Source organism: Gastrolobium bilobum, unplaced genomic scaffold (assembly GCF_033153095.1).
Source record: "Gastrolobium bilobum isolate Gb01-03AN ecotype WA unplaced genomic scaffold, APGP_CSIRO_Gbil_v1 utg60768, whole genome shotgun sequence".
NCBI classification, from domain to species: Eukaryota; Viridiplantae; Streptophyta; class Magnoliopsida; order Fabales; family Fabaceae; genus Gastrolobium; species Gastrolobium bilobum.
The window spans coordinates 57,091-79,509 of record NW_026899250.1 but is presented as its reverse complement, the minus strand read 5'-3'; the positions used below and the strand labels follow the sequence as shown (position 1 = coordinate 79,509).

The following is a 22,419-nucleotide window of genomic DNA, read 5'->3' as shown; positions in this document are numbered from 1 at the left end:
GCATTAGCTTCCCTTGTTCAACATCAATCAGGGATCTAGCAGTTGCTAAGAATGGCCTCCCTAGAAGTAGAGGGCTTTCAGTATCTTCTTCCTCCATATCTAGAATCACAAAGTCCACTGGAAAAATGAACTTATCCACCTTAACCAGAACATCTTCAACCACACCTTCTGGTCTCTTGATGGATCTGTCTGCAAGATGCAGAATAAGATTGGTATCCTTCAAGGTGTTGATTCCCAAAGCTCTACATACAGTCAATGGCATCAAGTTAATGCTGGCCCCTAAATCACAGAGTGCCATCCCTACTTCCACACCTCCAATGGCAATAGGGATGCTGAAACTTCCTAGATCTTTAAATTTTGGTGGAAGCTTCTTCTGGATCAGGGCACTACACTCTTCTGTTAAGGCCACTGTCTCACCATCCTTCAATTTCCTCTTCTTAGACAGAAGATCTTTCATGAATTTGGCATAGTGAGGCATATTCTCCAAGGCCTCAGCAAATGGAATGTTAATCTGTAACTTCTTGAAAATATCCAGAAACCTTGCATAGTGCTGCTTCTGGATTTCCTGCTTCAACCGTTGAGGGTAAGGCACTTTAGCATATGGAGATAGGTTGATTGGCTGGTCCTGCTTGTCAGCCATCTTCTTTTTCTCCCACTTCATCAACTTCTGGGGTAAAGAACTCTTGTCAACCACTACCTCTTCTTCTTTCTTCTTTTCCTCAACTTTCTCTTTTTTATCATTATTTTCAACTACAACATCCTCAACAACAACTTCCTCCTCACTTTTCTTTTCTTCCACTTTCTTCTCATCCACTTTCTTATTCACCGGTTGAAGCACAAGCCCACTTCTTGTTATTATGGACTTGCAATGCTCCTTTGGATTCACCATAGTATCACCAGGGAAATTGCCCTGTGGCCTCTCAGCTATCTGTCTAGACAACTGGCCAATTTGTGTTTCCAAATTCCGGATAAATGCTTCCTGGTTTCTGAATGCAGTCTTGGTCTCTTGCATGAAAGCAGAAGTTTCTTCCCTGAAAGAATTTGACCCCTGGATGTAATCTTGAGTAGTCTTTGATAACTGGGCAAAAGTTTTCTCCCATGCAGAAGCATCACCTTGCTGTGATGAATGTGGTGGTGGAGGATGTAGTGGAGGATTCAACTGATGGTTGGAACTGTAACTGAACCCTGGGTGTTGATTCTTGTTCTTCCATGGTGGCACATAGACATTTCGCCCCTGGTTGTTAAGGTTCCTCTGGTTGTTGTGGTCATAACATACTCCATTTACTTCTGCTTGTTCAGCATACCCTCCATAGTCACAATCATCAGTAACATGGCTTTTCCCACAAATGGCACACACAGAATCAGTGTCCACAGAAGCAACCTTCTGAGAAGAAAGCTGTTTGGTGAGAGCATCTAGTTGTTGTTGTTGTTGTTTCTGAACTTGCTGCAACTGGTCATTCCTGGCTAATAAAGCATCATAGCCATCAAGTTTATTAATTCATGTCCTTCTGTCACTCACTGGAGCATTGTCAAACTCCTGAGATGCTAGAGACTCAAAGATGTCAAGGGCTTCCTGAGGGGTCTTGGTTGTCAATGAACCACCTACTGTGGCATTCACCAATGTCCTGGTGTTGGTTGTCAACCCTTGGAGGAATGTTGCTGCTTGATTCCACACTTTTATTCCATGTTGTGGACATTTCCTCAAGAGTGTCTTGAACCTCTCCCAGTCCTCATAGATAGACTCTGACTCCTTTTGCTTGAATCCTGTGATCTCATCCTTCAACTTTGCCCTCTTGGATGCTGAAAAGAATCTGGCCAAGAACTTGGTTTGCAGATCATCCCAAGTTGTAATGCTCCCTTGTGGTAATGCCTGTAGCCATCTCCTGGCATCATCCTTCAGTGAATGAGTAAAGAGCCTCAACAAAATGGCATCTCTGGTCACTCCATTGATTTTCACAGTATCACTTAACAGCAAAAAGTTCTCAATATGCAGGTATGGATCCTCTGCACTTGTTCCAGCAAACTGTTCTTTCTACACCAACTGTACTAATGCAGGCTTCAATTCGAAATTATTGGGCTCTACTGTAGGTCGAACCACACTTCCAATGGGTGGAATGACAGCATGAGTCATGTAATCTCTCAGTGTCCTCTGTGGTGGTTGCACAAGATTTTCTGCAAGTTCTCTTCCTGTACTGTAATACTTGGTTCACCACTTGGTTCACCCCTTTCCTGTAATTGCCTTCTTCTGGCTGCCCTCATGTTCCTTCTGATTGTCCTTTCTAATTCTGGGTCAAACAACAAAGAGTTTTGATCAATAGTAGGGCATACACCAGAATTACAAGAGAACAAAAATTCACACAAAATATAAAGTGCTGAAAAAAATAAAAGATTCAATCTCAACAACCAATGGTATCTGTCAATGTTGAAACACAAATCCCCGGCAACGGCGCCAAAAACTTGTTGTTAGATTTAGCAAGTGCACTAGTCAAACAAGTAATAAAATGATGAGTAAAGATCGTTCCCACGAGGATTTGTGTCAAGCACTAACTAACCAAATGTTACTAAGTTGAATCAACCGAAAAATTCTGAATTGCATTAATTTCTTGTCACCCAAAATTGAAATTGCATAAAATTAAAGAATTGATAAACAAATAAGATGTGAATATAACTTAACAAGTAGTCAGATGTCAATTTCCCTCAAGCATGAATTTATGGATGAACCAATTTCCATTATGAATTTTCTACTATGTGATGTTGATCAACTTTTTTCTTATCATCTCAAGATGTAATGTCTTACTACCTTGATAGATACATTAATCAGAAATCCCAATGTCTTGCTGATTCCTTTCTTAATACATGCATTAATCACTAAAGTCTTAAGACCACATCAGAATCCTAGCATCAATGTCTTGACTACTAGAACACTAATGATGAAGTTGTCAAAAATAGAGAAACAATTTAAACATGTCTGTTCTACACTATTTATCAACATGAAGAATTAATCAAGACAACTTCATACAATCACATAATAGATAAAAAACATATAATTAACCATTCATAAATTCAAACTTGAGTTTCATTGAATCATACTACAAAGGACTCTACTCAGACATAATTGAAATACAAACAAAGGAAGAAGAAAGATCAAACTCCATTGTCATGATAGTAAGTCTTCAATCTTCAAGTGCAATTACATATGAAACACTAACTAATACAACACTACTCCTAAGAATTTTGAAAGTAAGAGAGAGAAGTCAGATCAGAGGAACTGATATATGAGAGAGAGATGTGTTGGATCCCCTCAGAAATGTGAAGGCCCTTGCCTTTTATAATGTTACAAATTACAACTGAAAACTAACATGGGCGCTAAAACGTTCTATATGGCCGTTTTAGCGTCCATGTTTGACGGATATCCAACTGCTTTCAACTAACTTGGGCGCTAAAACGTGAGCTGTTGAACGTTTTAGCGTCCATGTCTGGTGAATGCTCAACTGCTTCCAACCAACTCCAACGCTAAAACACTTGGCTTGGACGTTTTAGCGTTCGAGACCAGAGTCTTTTTGCAGCAGCAGGGCGCTAAAACGTTTGGTCAGGGAGTTTTAGCGCCCAAGACCAGCAACTTTCGTCCTTAGTTTGCAGCAGCGCGCTAAAACGTTCTGTGTTGGACGTTTTAGCGCTCGGCACCAGTAACTTTTGCCTTCAAATTGTAGCAGCGCGCTAAAACGGTCTGTGTGGACGTTTTAGCGCTCAACACTTCTCCCTTTCTCCAGAATCTTCTTCTTCTCTCTGCTGCTCCTTGAGCTTCATTTCCCTACAAGACAGTGTCGATTTTCAACAAAGCTTTCAGAACATACACTTGAGGGATTTCCAGTACATTAACCTCTTTTTCATCCAATTAATCACACAAATTAATACAAATTCATGCTGAAAAACCTGATGAACTAGGGGTTTAACGGTTAGAAGGTTGGAAAACCAATGGAAAAATAGTTGGTAGTGTTGAGTGTTTAATTGTACATAGAGCAAAATATTAAGCAAAACGACGTTTAAAAGACGGAAAATGAAAAATGGCACTTGATATGGCCTTTCGACAACCTAAGGATGCCTAAGAAAATGAGAAAGAAAATTTAGAAAAATAAAATGTGTATTGACACATGTTTGGCAGAACCTACAAGGTGTAGGGGAGGTTTTTGACGTTTTTCGTGTTCTGATAGAATTGTCGTGTACTGATGATTCGTACATGGTTGTTGTAGGTTGTCGTACGTTGATTTGAACCCCGAACCGTGAGTCGGTGCATTGCCCTTGGTCCTGGACCAAGTGAGATTGAGGTAAGTGCTTAGAATCATGCTCTTATAATTGGTAACTTGCATGTGTTCGTATGAGTTTTAAGTAATTGGGAATGTCCTCTGTGTAGGCATTTCTGTGAGTAACGAGCCCGGAAAATATACTGCTTTGGAGCTAAGTGGAGAGGTTTATTAAGGTAACCTCTTGGTACTGGGGCTTGATCCCCTTGTCTGTTCCACCATGCCCGTTGAGGGTGATGGTAGGAAATGTATGTAAGTAATTTAGAATAACATGATCATGCATATAGTATGTGTGTTGGTACATAGAATGTTAGTACATAGGTGTTCTAGAGACAATCTGAGAGTCAGATGGACCCATGTACTTCTATATTTGTTATGAATATATTTTATGAATAAAAGCATTATTTATCTTGTTTCACATTACATGTCTCAAATATTGAATATGAGTAACTGGATAAAGCCCTTGGAATGGAACGAGTGTCACATTAAGGATTTGTGATAGGGATCACGATCATGAGGGCTCAATGACACCACACGTCCATTGCCAGAAATATGTTCCTAGTCTAGAGATACCGATAATGGGCATTGGTGATCTCGGGTAAGACTAGCATGACTTAACTACTTGCATGGAGATGCAAGGTAGAGTCCTTGTGAGCTACAGACATGGAGATGTCTTAGCTGACTCGTGGGTGGACCTATTGGAGAATAGCTCGCACTGAACTGACCCACAAAGAGACACTACAAGGAAATCTCACAGATAGTATCAATAGGTAATGTCTCTTATTATTTGGGTGTATCTTTCCTTAGACCTAACGTTGTCGTATAGACCTGTGCTTTGGAAGGCTTGCTTTGATTGTATATCTTGTCTGCCTGAAAAATAGAGACTCGTAGGTATACTCTTAGGTATGCCCTAAGGACTCAGGGTTAGTGTGACAAGCTAAAGGAATTCGTCAATCTCTATGAGAGATTAGGTTATCCGTAGACTGGTGAAACCGGGATGACCTTTACGGAACTCGGGAATCTATGCATAGTAAAGGAGTCATGAGATGGCCCGCTCTTTATAGTCTATAAATGAATATTTCCTGTTTCCGTAAAAGCTAACCCTAGACCGCAAGGATTGATACGTTTTCCTTGACCTAGGTCAATGGGATGGATAACCGAGACGAAGGGACAATTCACACGGTAACCAAATAGGTATAACAGGTTGATCATTCGATGAACTCAACTAGCTCTGGACAACAAAGCATTACTAGTACTCTGTGTTGTCATTAGATGGATTGGGCCTAATGGGCCCAAACCCATTTATGTCAGTGGCTATGTTGGGCCTGATGGGTCGCACACAAACACCTTAAGTTATCTTAAATTTTAGCATATGTGTTTTGGGCCCAATAACGCATAATGGGCCTAAGTTGGAAAAGCCCACATATTGAGCCAAGAGAGAGTAGGTGGCATCATGGGTCAAGTTGGACTTGATCCATGATGTAACCTAATTAATTTAAATGGTAAATTAATAAAATTAATTTGAATTCTAATTTCGAATTTCGAATTTGAAATTTGAATTTAAATAAAATTAATTTAAATTCTAATTTTGAATTTTGAATTTAAAATTGGAATTTAAATATAGTCATTAAATTAGATTTATTGAAGATTTAGAAAATAAAGGAAATCAATCAATTAGATTGATTGGAAACAAATCAATTGGATTGATTGACCAAAATTAAGGAAACCAATTAATTAAATTAATTGGCTGAAATTGGGGAAACAAATCAATTGGATTGATTGATCAAAATTAAGGAAACCAATTAATTATATTAATTGGCTGAAATTTGGGAAACCAATCAATTGGATTGATTGGGTAAAATTAAGGAAACCAATTAATTAAATTAATTGGCTGAAATTGGGGCAACCAATCAATCAGATTGATTGGATAAAATTAAGGAAATCATCCAATAAGATTGGGATTTGATGAGGGCGCTGATTTGACCTAGTCTTAGGTTAATGAGTCGCCACATCTATATATAGCCCCTCTTCTTTCTTAGTTTTGTATCTTTTCTTCATCGCTAATTTTCTCCACTGAAACCTTAGCCAACACACATCAGTGTGGCGGCTATCTCTTTCTTGGAATAACCAAAGGCACTACCCAATCTCTATTCTTCTTTTGAGTCTAGCAACCTCCTTTGAAAGAGATTGGGCATTCGAAGAAGGGTTCTTCTCTTACAAGACAACAAGGTGGTGTGGATTTCCATCGGAGGACTTGTGTTCTTCAAGTCTAAAGAATTGATCAAGAGCGCATTTGAACAGGAATAATAATCCGAATAAAGGTATCTACTTTAAACCCTAACATGTCTATTGCATGATTCATGGTTAAACATGATTGAGGGTGGGCAAAGGTTGCTTCTTCCGCATAATTTTTTTTTTAATTTTTCCCTCTTTCATGTTCATGGCCTACAAAGGCTACTTTCAAGTGGTATCAGAGCTTGTTGCTTTACTATCGACAAGTTAGGATACTTTTATTCGGTTAAAAATGCGATTTTTACATTTTGGTTCATTAAAGATTTGATTTTGATGTTTTAATCAGTTAAAAATGTGACCTTTATGTTTTGGTTGGTTAAAGATTTGATCTTTGACGTTTTAATTGATTAAAAATGTGAACTTTACATTTTGTTGGTTAAAGATATGATCTTTGACATTTAGATCAAATAAAGATTTGATCTTTAATTTTTTATTCGGTAAAAATATGAACTTTGCATAAAATTTTGATTTTTTGGATATGTTAAAAGTTAATATGTCCATGTAAAAGCATAGAACATATTTAGTTTATTTTTGCGCTTGTTTGGTTACTAACTTTTCATGTGCAAATAAAGGAAGGGGATGGTCAAGGTGCACAAAATTAAATTTTAATTGTTGTAATTTAATTTTGGTAAATAAGGCTTGTATGCCTTGTCTTTCTCTACTCTTGTGTAAATTCCTTTCTCACCTTACTCCCCCCAAATGTAACTTGGGGTTTCTTGAATTAATATGTAATTAGAAGTTAGGCTAATGGCGTTTTAGGCATGGAGGAGTCCATGGAGGAGCCGCGGCTTAAGGAGCATGATGCGAGAAGATGGCATGAGTACCATTACTATCCCAAAATAAATGTGATTTATTATGCCTATGAATGTATGCGTGTATGTCAAAGCGACTAGTATTGTGACACCCTCCCTTGTATGCATCCAAGAAAGAGGTCTGCTAAATCTTATTAGAGTTGCAACGTTACGTATTAAAATCTGAAAATGCACTTTGAAGTCACAATTAAAAGCTTGTATTGAAATCGGGTTTCATAGGAAAAAACGGTGAAGAGTTTCATAAAACTTTGATGCTGAAACAGTGAATCCTTCCATGTAAAACAGTCTGTCTTGAAAAAAATCATTTAAAATTGAACTTACGAGCTTTCTAAAATTTTCTTTGACACGAAGAAAGTAGGAACCTGGGGCTTCACATACATATAAAATATAATTCGTTCGGAGTTCTATATAGCCTTGTAAACAGAACTCGCAAGATACACGTTAAATCAGTGCAATTTTTCCAAGAACCTACCTGACTTGCAAAAATTATATAAAATCGGGCTTACAAGCTTTTGACATAAACTTTATATAATTTGAAAATAGACATCTGGGGCTTTACGTACATATAAATTATATCCCAAACAGAAGTCTGTAGCCTCAGAAACAGAACTCGCAAGTGCTCGAAAAATCGGAGTAAGGATTCTGAATTTAATACAGCAGAAATTGGTTTTGCAAATCAACTACCAGAATTACGTACGTTTCAGGCAGAATATAAAAATCCAAATACAGCAAGGCAAGACACTTTTCCAATATTTTCCAGTCTCACAAAATATTACATCAACTTCAAACAGGCAGCATACAACCATCAGAAATAGTGAACAAACAGTAGAGTCTCCAAACAACAGAATCAAACAGAATAAGTCTAAATCAAATACTTCATCATGTGCTTCTTCATTCTCCTCCAATTTATAAAAATTGAGCCCCAAAGGGGTGAGAAAATCCCAGTAGTGTGGCAGAAAAACCAGTAGTGCAACAATATTAGTCTATATACAGAATTTCCAAAACAGTCGCATCATCAAATAAATTCCGAACATATACTAAAATTTAATCAGAATGCGTATATAACTCCAGAATACTAATCAGAATGCGTATATAACGCCAGAATACTGTATGTTCATAACACTAAGGTGCACATACTAGCTAACACAGTGGAGATTCCATTTGGCCCGAACAGAGGGGAATTCCAACTGCGACCTATGCGAACTGAGCCACGAGTCCTTCTCCCTAACCTGAGGGATGCCTATATGATGCATGCTCAAACGTATGCTTACTTTTATCAAATATTTCGGTTTCCAAAACTGAATGCATAATGTTGTATGATATGATATGATTTGCTTCGCGCACACATGACAAAATGCAGTCTTATGATGTTCATCAGCATGACTAAATATCAGAATCAGAGAATCATAGTTTCCATGACTATGACAACAGAAATTCGAATCAAATGTGTCTTCAAAACAGAATTCCAATAGGTCCAAATTCACAAGGCAAAGTACAATATTTTCCAACAGGATACATACAAATACGGGAAGACTCATTTTGGGTCATGTTCTACCAGCCAGTTGATTTGTTTTCAGTGTGGCAAGGAGGGCCACTTCTCCAGAGACTGTCTGTCGGCGACGGCGAGGGCTACTGCAGTGCAGGCAGTGCCACTTCAGATGGTTCCCCTTCCACCTACTTCGGCACCGGCAGTGCCACCATCTTCTGGGAGAGTTTATACTTTGGATCGTCAGCAGTCAGATCGAGCTCCGAACCTTGTCAGACTGCTACGATTGGTACATCAAATGTTGATATTTTGTTTGACTCAGGGGCTACGCATTCTTTTGTTGCTACCCCGATTGTTGTGGGGCTTGAGTTGCCCATGTCTGTGCTTTCTCCACCGCTGTGGGTGACCACCGCCACCGGAGAAAGATGTGATGCTACCACTATTCATCGCGATGTGGCGTTTCAGTGGGATGGCCGTGAGTTCTCGGTGGATCTGATAGGATTGCCGATGGCCAACTTGGAGGTTATTTCTGGGCATGGATTGGCTGTCCAGAAATTGTGTGATGATTGACTATTGTGCCAAGCGTGTAGTGTTGTCTCCGTGTGGAGCACCGATTATCTTTATGAAGAAGAAGGACGGGACAATGCGATTGTGCACCGACTACAGACAACTGAACAAGGTGACAATCAAGAACAAGTATCCCCTTCCTCGGATTGATGATCTGTTGGATCAGCTCAGGGGTGCTTGTGTGTATTCCAAGATTGATCTCCGGTCCGGATACCATCAGATTTGGGTGAAGCCGGAGGATGTCCCGAAGACCGCATTTCGCTCGAGATATGGTCATTTTGAGTACTTGGTGATTCCGTTCGGTCTCACCAATGTACCTGCTGTGTTCATGGATTACATTAACCGGATTTTCCAGCCGTACCTGGATCAGTTTGTGATCGTCTTCATTGACGACATTTTGATTTACTCCAAGACGGAGGAAGAGCATGTGGAGCATTTGAGAACTGTTCTGCAAGTGCTAAAGGAGAAGAAGTTGTATGCGAAGCCTTCCAAATGTGAGTTTTGGCTCAAGTCTGTGAAGTTTCTTGGGCATGTTATTTCTGCTGAGGGAGTTGCAGTGGATCCGAACAAGATTGAGGCTGTGCTGGATTGGGAGAGACCCAAGACAGTTACGGAAGTGAGGAGCTTTCTAGGTTTGGCAGGTTACTATCGGAGGTTCATTAAGGGATTCTCCACCATGGTTTTGCCATTGACTCGCCTTACTCGGAAGGAGACTCCATTTGTGTGGACTCACGAGTGTGAGGTCTGTTTTCAAGAGTTGAAGGAGATACTGACTACTGCTCCTGTGTTGGTCCTTCCTGATCCTGCGCTTGAGATTGAGCTTTACACCGATGCCTCCGGGAATGGCTAGGTTGTGTGTTGATGCAATTGGGCAAAGTGATTGCCTATGCTTCGAGGCAGTTGAAACCTCATGAGGAGAACTACCCTACTCATGACTTGGAGTTGGCTGCTATTGTGTTTGCTTTCAAGATTTGGAGGCATTATCTTTTTGGTTTGAGGTTTGTGGTGTTCAGTGACCACAAGAGTTTGAAGTACCTGTTCGACCAGAAGGAGTTGAACATGAGGCAGAGGAGATGGATGGAGTTCATAAAGGACTACGACTTCGAGCTAAGGTATCATCCTGGCAAGGCCAATGTGGTAGCTGATGCTTTGAGTCGGAAATCCAGTAGTTCATCCAGTTTGTTACTTGGTAACTTTGATGTGGTTAAGAAGTTTCGAAACTTGGCAGTGACCGCTCCGTGTGAGAGTGTACTTCTCGAGTTGGAAGTAACAGATGTTGTGAACGAGCTGCTAGAAAAGATCAAAGAGGCACAAGTTCAGAGAGTGTCTGGATTATGTGAAGAACCAAGACGGTGTGTCTTGGAATGATGATGGACTGCTTTTGTTTCAGCAGAGGATTGTAGTTCCTCGAGGTTCGTTGACAGAAGAGGTTATGGCAGAAGGCCATAAGGGTCAGTTTTCTATCCACCCTGGTGCTACTAAGATGTATCAAGACTTGAAGAAGAACTTCTGGTGGCCGGGCATGAAGAAAGATGTTGTTATCTTTGTATCCAAGTGTTTGGTTTGCCAGAAGGTGAAGATTGAGCATCAGAGACCGTCTGGTGAACTTCAACCTCTTGAAGTACCACAGTGGAAGTGGGAAGGTATTTCCATGGACTTTGTGGTGGGATTGCCGAAGACTCAGGCGGGTTGTGACTCTATTTGGGTCATCGTGGACAGACTGACGAAGTCTGCCCATTTTCTTCCAGTGAAGGTGAGCTTCACTACAAAGCAGTTGGCCAAGCTTTATGTCCGCGAGATTGTGAGGCTTCACGGGGTGCCCGAGAGTATCATTAGTGATAGGGACCCAAAGTTCACATCTCGGTTCTGGGAGGCGCTGCAGGAGGCTTTTGGTACACAGTTGAGATTGAGTATCGCCTATCACCCTCAGACTGATGGACAGATTGAGAGGACCATCCAGACCTTGGAGGACATGTTGCGAGCTTGCCCATTGGAGCAGGGCTCGGCATGGGATAGGTACCTTCCGTTGGTTGAGTTTTCTTACAACAACAGCTTTCATGCTAGCCTGGGCATGGCGCCCTACGAAGCACTGTATGGTAGGAGGTGTCAGACTCCTACTTGTTGGTCTGAGGTTGGGGACAAGGAGCTTTTTGGCTTGGACTTTGTCCAAGATACCACCTTGCAGATCCAGATGATCCGTGAAAAGTTGAAGCAGACGCAAAATCGCCAGAAGAGCTACTATGATGTCAAGCATCGTCCGCTGGAGTTCAGTGAGGGTGAGCATGTGTTTGTGAGACTTTCACCTGTCACCGGTGTTGGTCGGGCACTCGAAGTGAGGAAGCTGAGCCCGCGATATATTGGGCCATACCAGATCCTTGGTAGAGTAGGACCTGTTGCCTACCGGCTTGCCTTGCCTCCGAACCTGGCTAACATCCATGACGTGTTTCACGTGTCTCAGCTTCGAAAGTACATAGCAGATCATTCGCACGTGGTGCAGCCTGATGATGTGGAGGTTCCAGAGAACCTGAAGACTCCCGTCGGACCACTCAGAATTCTCGATCGTGGCGAGAAGCAGTTGAGGAGCAAGATCATTCCAATGGTCAAGGTGCAGTGGACCGGAAGAACTCCTGAGGAGTGTACTTGGGAGCGTGAGGACGAGCTTCTCCGGCAATACCCCGAGTTTCGACCAGGTATGTTTCTAATTTTGAAGTCAAAATCCTAAAAAGGTGGGGTGAATGTAAGAACCCGCACCATTAATTAAGGTATTTAATTAATTAATTATGCAAAATTAGGAAATGATCCCATAATTGACCCTAGTAATCATTAAGAGGCTTTAATGATCATGGCTTAGTAATTAAGAATGCTGAAAGTCGCTTTTCGGAAGAAAAGTGCAGATACCGGTTCTGCTAGCCGGTATAAATGCGTACCGAAAAAGTATCCCGGAAAATTATAATAAGTGCATGATAATTACTAGAATAATATGTAGGACTTGTAAAACGAGTTTCAAGTCCAAATAATGAGAACTGGTGCTAGAAACCGGTGCTGGCTTTGAAAAGCGCGTACCGGAAAGGTGCTCAGAAAATTATAAGAAAAATATGATAATTCTTGGAAAAATGTGTAGTTTCAGAATCCAAAGTTTGGGATTAAAATGCTAAGCGTAGCAATTAAAGTTAATACTGTGCGTTTTAATGAGTTTTGGCTATATATACCCTTTGTAAGGGCACAAAGCCCTAGAAAACTGATTTGATGCGTGGCTTTTCTTGGAGGCTGACCAGAAATAGTGTTCTTAGGCTTCCTTCTCCATTTCTTGAGCAAGCATTCACCTTTGATGCTTGTTCTTCCATTTAAACACTTGGTGAGGGTGAGGGTTGGCCTTGGGACTGCATTGTGGTGCTTTTCTGAGTTAGAGAACCTGTGTGGTGAAGTTTTGGTTCTGACTTGGTGGTTTGGGGTTGTGAAAAGCTTGGTTTTGGTTTTTGGAGGTCCAAGTGGTGACCTTTTGTGTTAAAGAACCAACCTTTGTGAAGCCATTTTCATGCATCTTCCTTGAGTTAGACTTGAGGGGCTGTGTTGAGCTCCAAGAGCATCTCCATTCTGAGTTTTGAGCCTTGGTATGTTGTACCACCCTTTGATCTTGAGTTTTATGCTTAAAAATAGAAGCTTGATGCATGTTAAGGTTAAAAGATGATAACTTGTTGTTGGGTAATGCTTAACACACCTAGAAATGCATGTTTAAGTGTTTAAAATTGGTAAAAACCCAACCTTGAAGGATATCTTCACGAAATGCAGGAACTGCATTCTGTCGTGAAATATCCGGATATCTGCCCGTGGAATATCCGGATATTGGATATCCGGATATGATATCCGGATATGTGATATCCGGATATGGGGTTTTGGGATATCGTGATATTGGATATCCGGATATGTGAATCTGTGGACAGTGAGATATCCGGATATTGCATATCCGGATATGGTCCCGAGGAATATCCGAATATTCTGGGATTTCGCCTAACAGTAGTTGTGCTGTGTGTACAGTAGGCTATTGGGGGGTTTGTAGACCCTAGATTGATGAAGTTGAACTTCTGTAATTAATGGACTAAGCCAGAATCATGTGATTAAGGGCTTGTGGCTTTGTTAGAAGCTTTAAGACATAAAACGTAATTAAAAGGCGTTGTCTTTAATTTGTATGCATGTGGTACATGTTTATTGATTTATATTTGGTCCATATCAGATTGTGATCTGCTGTGATTGGACTTTGAGCTAGTGGCATTGGATAGCTAGCTTAGAGGTAAGCTTTCGTGTCCTCGGTTTAGCCATGTTGTGGTTCCACCATGTCCCATGGGGATATGGTTATATGCATGCTGTGTTACATACTTTTGATGTTTTGGAAATGCTGTTGAGCTATTGTGTGTTAGTGCCTTGTTGATATGCATGGAGGTGTTCCACCTATACGGTAAGCCTGAGTATGTAGAACATACAAGAGGGTGAGACTGTGGGTGAGGTGCAAGTGGTGTTCCTTGTACTACATGTAGGGAATAGATGTATTCCTACATTTCTCTGGCCAGTAGGTAGTGATTACACACATGCCATAGATAGCTGTTGCACTACATAGTCTTGGAACTGATAATGATATAAATGCTTTTAGAACTTATATTGCACATGTAAGTGAGCTTGGGGTGGAAGATCCTTGAGGACCCCTTGTCTTACTGAGATTTCTTGTTTAGAGATCTCACCCCACGTTTGGGGAATGCTTATTTCAGGGTCAGGTAATGTTGAGACCTCAGGCGGCAGAAGGCCGGAGCTGAGTTAGATTGCTGTTATATTATGCTGCCATATTGAATGCTGGATATGCATGCTGCTTATATGCTTATAGCTTCAGTTATGTTTATGGAGTTTTATGTTGAGACTGGTTGTTTACTATGTTTATTTGGTGAGCATGGGGATTGTCCATGACACATAGTATTGTTATGTCTTGATTATGTCTTGAGTCTTTTGGAGTTGTATTAATGTATCAGGATATTGTCCGGATTACGAGATGCAATGTCGTGATTTAGATACACAATTTATTTATATATTGAGGTATTTCAGTAGATGTCTTATTGCAATTTATATACAGGCGTTATTTTATGAAATTGATTAAGTAATCAAGTTGGTAATTGATAATGATGTCATAATTGAAAAGAAAAAGAATATTCCGCATTTTTAATTAAGCACCGCTTAATACGATGTAATGTTAATATTCCAAGTATACACGGGGTGTTACATTTTATGGTATTAGAGCAACGGTTCAAGGGAAAAGTCTGCATGTATTGCAATGATTAGGATGTTTGGTTGTGTCTGTTTTTTGTGTTTGCTCCGTCGAGTATTATTATGATAATGCATATGTGACCATATTGCGTGGGCCTGATCAACTCATAATTTGTGTAACTTGTGCAGAGTCATGGTAAGACCCGGGAGAAACCGCGAGACTTCGGAGGATCGGCCCGATCCTGTCCTGGCTGCATTGGCTGAGATGCAGGCGGCCCGACAAGCCGACAGGAGGCCATGAGAATGGCAAACCAGGCCATGCTGGACGCCGTTAGAGAGGAGAACAGGAAGGCCACTGAGGACGTGTTGGAGGCCAACCGTCTGGCGAACATGACGATGTTTAGAGTCATGTTGGAGGAGATGAGGAATGGCCCTGATGTTGGTCATGTTCCTCCGCCACCACCTCCACCGCCACCACACCACCTCCACCCAGTCTGCAGGATGACTCTCAGAGTCAGATGGGAGATGGCAGTCACCTTACGGGGGCCTTGCAGACCGTCCCTGTTCTTGTTGAGGATCGAGATGAGATCAATCGCCAGCTGAATGCCTTTGATGGATTCTTTGATTCTGTTGCTGCGGCACGTTGGCTACAGGCGTTGGACAAGATATTTCGGGTCATGCAGTGCACAGATCCGCAGAAGTTGAGTGGATTTTCTGCAGTAATTCGTGGAGTGAGAGATGTTTGGAGCTGTTTTGGGGTTGGTTGACAGTTTTGCTTGTCCAACTTCAAACAGCGATATCCGGAGCAAAACGAGCTTTAAATAAATCGTGTGATGGCTTCCTAGAAATTTAATTAAGTGTAGAGAATGTAAGTTTTTTTGAATGCGGTTTATCCGCAGAAAATTAAAGACTGAACACCATGTTCGGATAGGTAGAGAATGTAAAATTGATAAATTAGCTAAGTGGGTTTATGGGAACCCCTTAGTGACTTGTAGTAAGTAAAATAAGTTATAAGAGTAGTCTAAATAAGTATTCCACAATAGTTTACGATTATGGTCACAACTTTTAATTATTACGCTTTTTTATTGTTTTAAATACTCACGTAATAACGGAAAAAGTTTACTCGCATTTTTATAAATGAATTGCTGTGATTGTAACTGCGCTTAATATCATAATTAATGTTAATAATATCGGTGTACAATGGGTTGTTACAACTTGGCAATCCACACAGGGCTTGTCCAGGGGAAGCCCCACACAATCATGTATTTTGTACTGGCCAGAGAATCATATATACATAGCACACCATACATATAGTTTGTCATTTCAAATCAATGCATGATCATAAGAGCACTATCACTATCATATGCCACACAATCCAACCCCAAGGTCCAGAAGTTTACCTTAACCAGACTTTATTTCTACCAAGCTTTCTTGCAACATACAATAACCCTAACTAGTATAAGAGTAATTAGGAATTTTTCAAGATTGATCAAATAATAATTAGATTTATCTAATTATTAAAAAATAATTCGCTTTTCAATTAAAGTGCAGCTACAGAGAGTTTTATGGTAAAATACAAAATTTACCTAAAAACTTATAAATAAATTAGTGAGAGGCTAATTTAAAAATTTATGAGATTACCACATGTTAGTAAAATGTCAAGTTAATGGCTAGTTAGATAGAAATCAAGTGAAAAAGTGAAGTAAAAAGTTAAGTGACCAAGACACAAAAATACCACACAAGACCCTTCCTTCTTCCTCATTTTCGTATGGCCATCGGAGACAAAGGAGAAAGCTTTCAAAATACCTAGTTCAGGCTATACTCAACCGAATTGAGTGATTCCAAAGCCAAAAGTATGTAAAATCTTTCCAAGAACAAAGCCCAAACCTTATTTTGGTACTTGGAGCAATGTGGAGAGAGTAATCACCCCTCAACCATTTCAAAAATTTGGGAGATTTTGTTGTTTTGAGAGAGTTTGAGTGTATTGGGCCTTGGGTTTTGCTTCTTCTAGCATCCTAAGGTGATTCATGGCAAGTTTCCACCATTCAATCCTTGTTTTCATGGATTTTCACACAGGTTAGGTTTTGGGACTTTGGGTGAATAGTGTTCCAAAAATGATGTTGTTGGGTGAGTTTTGAGGTTCATTTAGACATAGTTTCTTTTGTTAAACATGCTTAGAATTGTTCTTGATAAAGGGAAAATATCGAAGTCACTATTTGAACCATGTTTTGAAAATTGTTCATAAACATAGGAGAGAGAAAATTCAAAATTATGCTTTAGGGAATTATTGATGGATTATGATGGTGTGTTTGGTGTTGTTTACTGTTGTATTATTGTTCCTTGTGACCTGATGGTTGAGGAACATCCATTGGGGCTAACCATTGTTCAAGACTAAAGTTCTTGAAATATACCAAAGGGGGTAAGTCCTGAAAATGAAGTTTAAGAATAGAATCTAGCCAAAGACTTGATGTTTTATGTGTTTTGTATGTTGTTGATCACATTTCCGCCATTTGTTATAGGTTGTTTGGTATGATTGATTGTTATTGAGATTCTGATAGTATAAAAGAGCAGTTAAATAGAAGTCAGCAACAGGTAAAATTCTGGAGCTTGGGGTTAATCCCCTTGTGTGTTCCACCATGCTCTATTGGAGTAATTGTTACAATGATAAATGTGTATGATAGTGTTAGAACATGACATCATGCATTTAAAGAACCTTTATAATGATGAATGAGACATATTTATGTTATAAGATTTCTTTAGCCAGTAGAACCATAGATATTTGTTTCCCTTGGAGCACAAGCCCTTAAAGGACTCTTGTGGAGTATTTACCTAAGAGTGTTGTAGCCTTAAGTGGGACTTTATACGATAGGTATCGAAGAGGTATAACCGGAATATCTCTTGGAAATAGATCAGAGATGGACTTCCCTTGGAGCATAACGCCTTATAGGACTCCTTGTGGAATGTTTCTAGGAGTGCGGCCTTAAGTGAGACTCTGTAAAGAAATACCAAAGAGATACAACCTTAAGTGGAATCTCTTAGAAGTCCCACAGGTACATAACAGGGTAAATAAAATGATAATGATATACAATGTATTGCATGCTATGTTATTTTACTGTTGATACACATGAAGTGAAACTATAGGGTAGAGTGACCCACTAAGGACCCTTAGTTTACTGAGATTTTGATCTCGCCCCATGTGGGGATATCATTTCATGCACCAACAAGAATTGTGTCAAAGCATCTCTTGGCAAGAGGCTAGACATAGCATGATGTTTAGCATATGATGATCCTTGTTTGCATTTTTTTTTGGAAATACAATGAAAACTAAAGCAACATAAAAAAAGCCCTATACTGGGCACAATCTTGGGAGACTAACTCCCCTCAAGTCATTACGAAGCAATTCCAAACAAGCCGTTGGAGGGACATCCAACACAATCAGCTGTCCATCCTGATGAGGTGCATGAGTAGCAAGCAAATCAGCAACAAAATTGCCTTCTCTATAAGTATGACTAAGCTGAATAATCCAGTCTCTTTGAAGCATGCTACGAGCTCGGATGATTAAAGCAGAAAGAGGATGACTTACGTCACACCCTTTTCTTATAAATTTCAAAGCCACCTTGGAGTCACCCTCCCACAAAGACTCTCCTAAATCCCTTATGCCAAGCTAGATCCATACCTGTCAAGAACCCCCAAATTTCCGCTGAAGTAGAAGTACCACTCCCAAGGAATTTTGTAAAACCAGTTAACCAGTTCCCAGCAGCATCCCTTATGCAGTCCTTTGTCCACTGTCTATACTGGAACCATCCACATTAAGTTTAACATAACCCTTAGAGGGAAAATTCCAGTGAATAAGACTTGTTCCTCTCTTCTAAGCTCCTGATGACCAATCTTAATAAGGGTTTCATTAGCCAATTGAATATTACCACAAGTATAGGTAATGCGCCTAATGAGACCATACTTCGAGGTGATAGTTTGATCAAAGATCGCCTTATTTCTTTCCCCCCACAAACACCAAGCTATCACCCCAAAATGGGAAAACCAAGAGCAAACCAATTCAATTTCGATCTTTGAAACCAAGTAATTTCCTCTTGAAGATAAATCTTGTCTAGTTCCCTCCATAGATCCTTTTGCAACATCTCAAGGCTATGACTGTACTGATAACTAAGACATCTATCAATACCTCTAATCCTTGCATGCAAATCATTCTTTCTTTTCAGAGCAATCCTATAAACATTTCTATGCCATTCCGAAGCATTAATCCGAAATGTCTCCATAGCATACATCCAGTTTACATTGTTTGACCAACATCCATTAACCACCTCATGAAAAGTGCTCTCTGTTAACCAGGACGCTAGAAAACGGAAAGGACGCCCCCCTCTCGGATAAATAGCAGGTTGACCTTCCCATAATAACACTGGTCGATGATCTGAGCCAAAGAAAGGCAAGTTGAAAGCCACACGGTTAGGGAAAACCAAGTTCCAATTATCATTAGCGCAAACCCTATCAAGACGTTCCTGAATATTTCTTCTTTGCCAAGTGAAAATAGGACCTTGATTGCCAATGTCAGACAAGCTACATTCATCTAAACAATCACGAAATTCCCTCATGCTATTCCAGTTATGCCCATTACCACCTAGCTTCTCATACTCATACAAATAAGTGTTAAAATCACCTGCTATCCCCCAAGCTGCATTCCTCATGGACTGATCAAACAGTGAAGACAGAATTTCCCACAGCTGAATACGTTCCTGTCTTCGCGGACTTGCATAAATAAAAGTCATGAACTCCTCTCTATTTTCTTTTACCCAACAAATTTTAGTATGGACAAGTTGGTGATGAGAAAAAAGAACATCCACTGAAACTTCATCAGTGTTCCAAAGCACCTAAATACCGCCAGAAAAACCAACAGCATCACGATGAAAGTGACCAGAAAAACCAAGACGCCGAATAGCTCTATCCTCCATAACACCACTCAATCTGGTTTCTAACAAAGCCATAACTTTAATACTGTATCTATGAGAAAGATCCCGAATTAGAGGCAGAAAACTCCTTTTCCCAGCCCCTCTACAATTCCAGGTCAAAATATTCATAAAAACAATCTTAAATTTATCCAAACAGAAACCGGCCCTAAGAAAGAGCATTGGTATAGACCGAAATCGCACCCAAAACGTCCAAATTATCCAAAGGGATAGAATCCTTGTGAGTTTGATAAAAATTCCTCATTAACGTAAGAGCATCTGGTGGTCTTCCATGTTTACCTCCATTATCCAAGCCACTAGAAGAAGGAAGAGTCACTTGCTGATCATTAACCACATGAGACGTCTTCCTCTGGAATTTAGATAAAGAAGGGTGCAAGACAATTTGTCTATCTTGGAAATCCTCCGACATATTCTTCTGAGAATCAAGTTTAAAATTATTCTTTTGAGATTCTGCACCTTTTGAAGCATTTAATCTGCCTTTGCTAATATTAGCATTCTGGACCAGCTGATGAACTTTAGCAGATGATGCAGTTGCTTTCTTCTTTTGGTTCTCTTTGAATTTTACTCCTTGACTTTGGACCTCTTTTCTCGACTTGCCCGCGGATAGGTTAGCAGATGGAGAAACTGTTTCCATTTGAATATCCTTTTTCACCAACGGTTCTTCATTATGAGCAATTAATTCCCCATGATTAATTCGTGTCAGACCAGATTCAATGCTGATTGAATCAATCACTGGAGAATCAGAAATAATTAAGATATTATTATCCTTTTGAGCCAACTCAGCAATAGCTTGAAATCTTGAACCTGATTGAATGACCTGTCTGTGATTAGGATGAGAATTGGAAACTGCCTTATTACGTAACGCTGCATTATTAACAACGCCAACTTGTCTCCTACCCGATGGTAATGATTCCTCCTTTGATTGTGCTATGCTCCTTGATATTACGCTGCACTAGCATCCAATTCCCAAACGGTTCCTCCTTCGCCAGAACAGAATCTTTTTCCGGCTGCTTGTGCACCACCGAGTCAGAAACTTCAGGAGAATAAGCCGTAGTATCTTGTTGAAGATTACTATGGGAACACTGATCCCTTCTATGCCCATACTTTCCACAAGCAAAACAAACTAAGTGGAGACCCTCATATCCAACATGGAAGATACGATCAGCAATCCAGAATTTGGACAAAAAGCCTTTCCTAAGATCAACTTCGACACAAATTCTAGCAAACTTTGCTCTCTGTAATATCACCTTCACCAGAATCACGTTTCCTGATAGAGTTCCTATCAATCTTCAATGTGCGACCAAAAATACTACCTATATTCCACAAATGATGAGAGGTATAGAATTCAATAGGAAGTCCTGGAATACGAATCCAAACTGCCAGCTTTCTGATCTCATCATCATAAGGATTAAAAAATGGACGCCACCGTTGAACTACCACATAATGATCAGCTATGATCCAAGGACCATCCTCCAAAACATGAGAGTAATCATTCTTATTTGAAAATCGGAACAAAAAGTAGTCATTCTCCATATCAATGAACTCATATGTGCCTGAGATATTCCACATTCTCAGTAAATGATTGAGTAAGAATCTAACTCCAACTTTCTTCCCCAGAAGTTTCACAATCACTGCCTGTCTCCAAGGTCTGCAACCTTCTAAATGCAAGGCTTTTGGAAAAGAGTACGTTGGGAAAAGAGGATCCTCCTCACCATCAACCGTAACAAAGACCTCATCCCCTTCTTCTTCGTCCTCTTCCTTACGTAGTTTTTCTACCCAATCTTCCTCATCGCTATCAGCAACATGGGGTCCTCCATTAAAACCAAGGAGAGAATCTTTATATGACACCAACTTCCTGTTAGATGAATCACCTGACTCTTCCTTCTTTTTTCCCCCGTTGCTAGTCACATTCACCTGGATATCCTCCTCTGCCATGTGATCATCCATAGGTTGATCTTCCATAGCAGGGCCTTTAGGTTTTTTTGTGCTTCGATGGAGAAGATCTTCCTCCTCCGTCGTAGCATCTCTCGCCTCCTTGCCGGTTTCTCTCTCTTCACTCATCTCTAACACAATACCTTTCAAGTTCAGTCCTTGTTTGCATTTTTTAATGTATATGTATCATGTAAACAGTTTTACTATGATTATATGCACATGAGATGTATTTTGATGCTCATAGATGATTTCTAATCCATTATGTACATTTGTTTAGATGACAATGATTATGGATTACGTAATTCCAAAGAGAAATGATGATTATGTACTAGAGACAATGATGTATATAATTGGACATTATATCATGGTTATGTATTTTCATGAGTTTGTATTTGTCCATGTAAATTTTGTAAGATTCACATGTAACGCCTGGCAACTTGCAAGGATCAACGACTATCCCCACACACTAACACGAGACTTTTCAGCGTGCTTTGTCCTCACTCGCACACTTCCTTGGAAAAATTCTCAGGAGGTCACCCATCCCAGAATTTCCCCAAGTCAAGCACGCTTAACTATGGAGTTCTTCCGTTCCGGCTACCGAAAAGTAGATGCATCTTGTTAGTATAGGTAATACCAATTAATTCTTATAAGTTATTCCCAACTGTACCGTCCCATTCCAGCATAGTCTCTGGAGTCCCTTTCTTTCGGGTGTTGATTCGATTCATTCATGTATCCCCGTCGCTGGAAGCCTGCCAGGAGCCGCTCCTTGTCCATGCCCTTTCGCACCGACGATCACTCCCCAC

General features: G+C 40.2%; 1 non-coding gene across 1 annotated transcript; it reads left to right on the top strand.

Moving 5' to 3' along the window:
- The first annotated feature begins 1,679 nt into the window (after nucleotides 1–1,679).
- On the top strand, nucleotides 1,680–1,786 carry LOC133288756 (small nucleolar RNA R71). Its single transcript, XR_009748401.1, has one exon. It is a non-coding gene; the product is annotated as a small nucleolar RNA R71 (small nucleolar RNA).
- The last annotated feature ends 20,633 nt before the right edge of the window (nucleotides 1,787–22,419 follow it).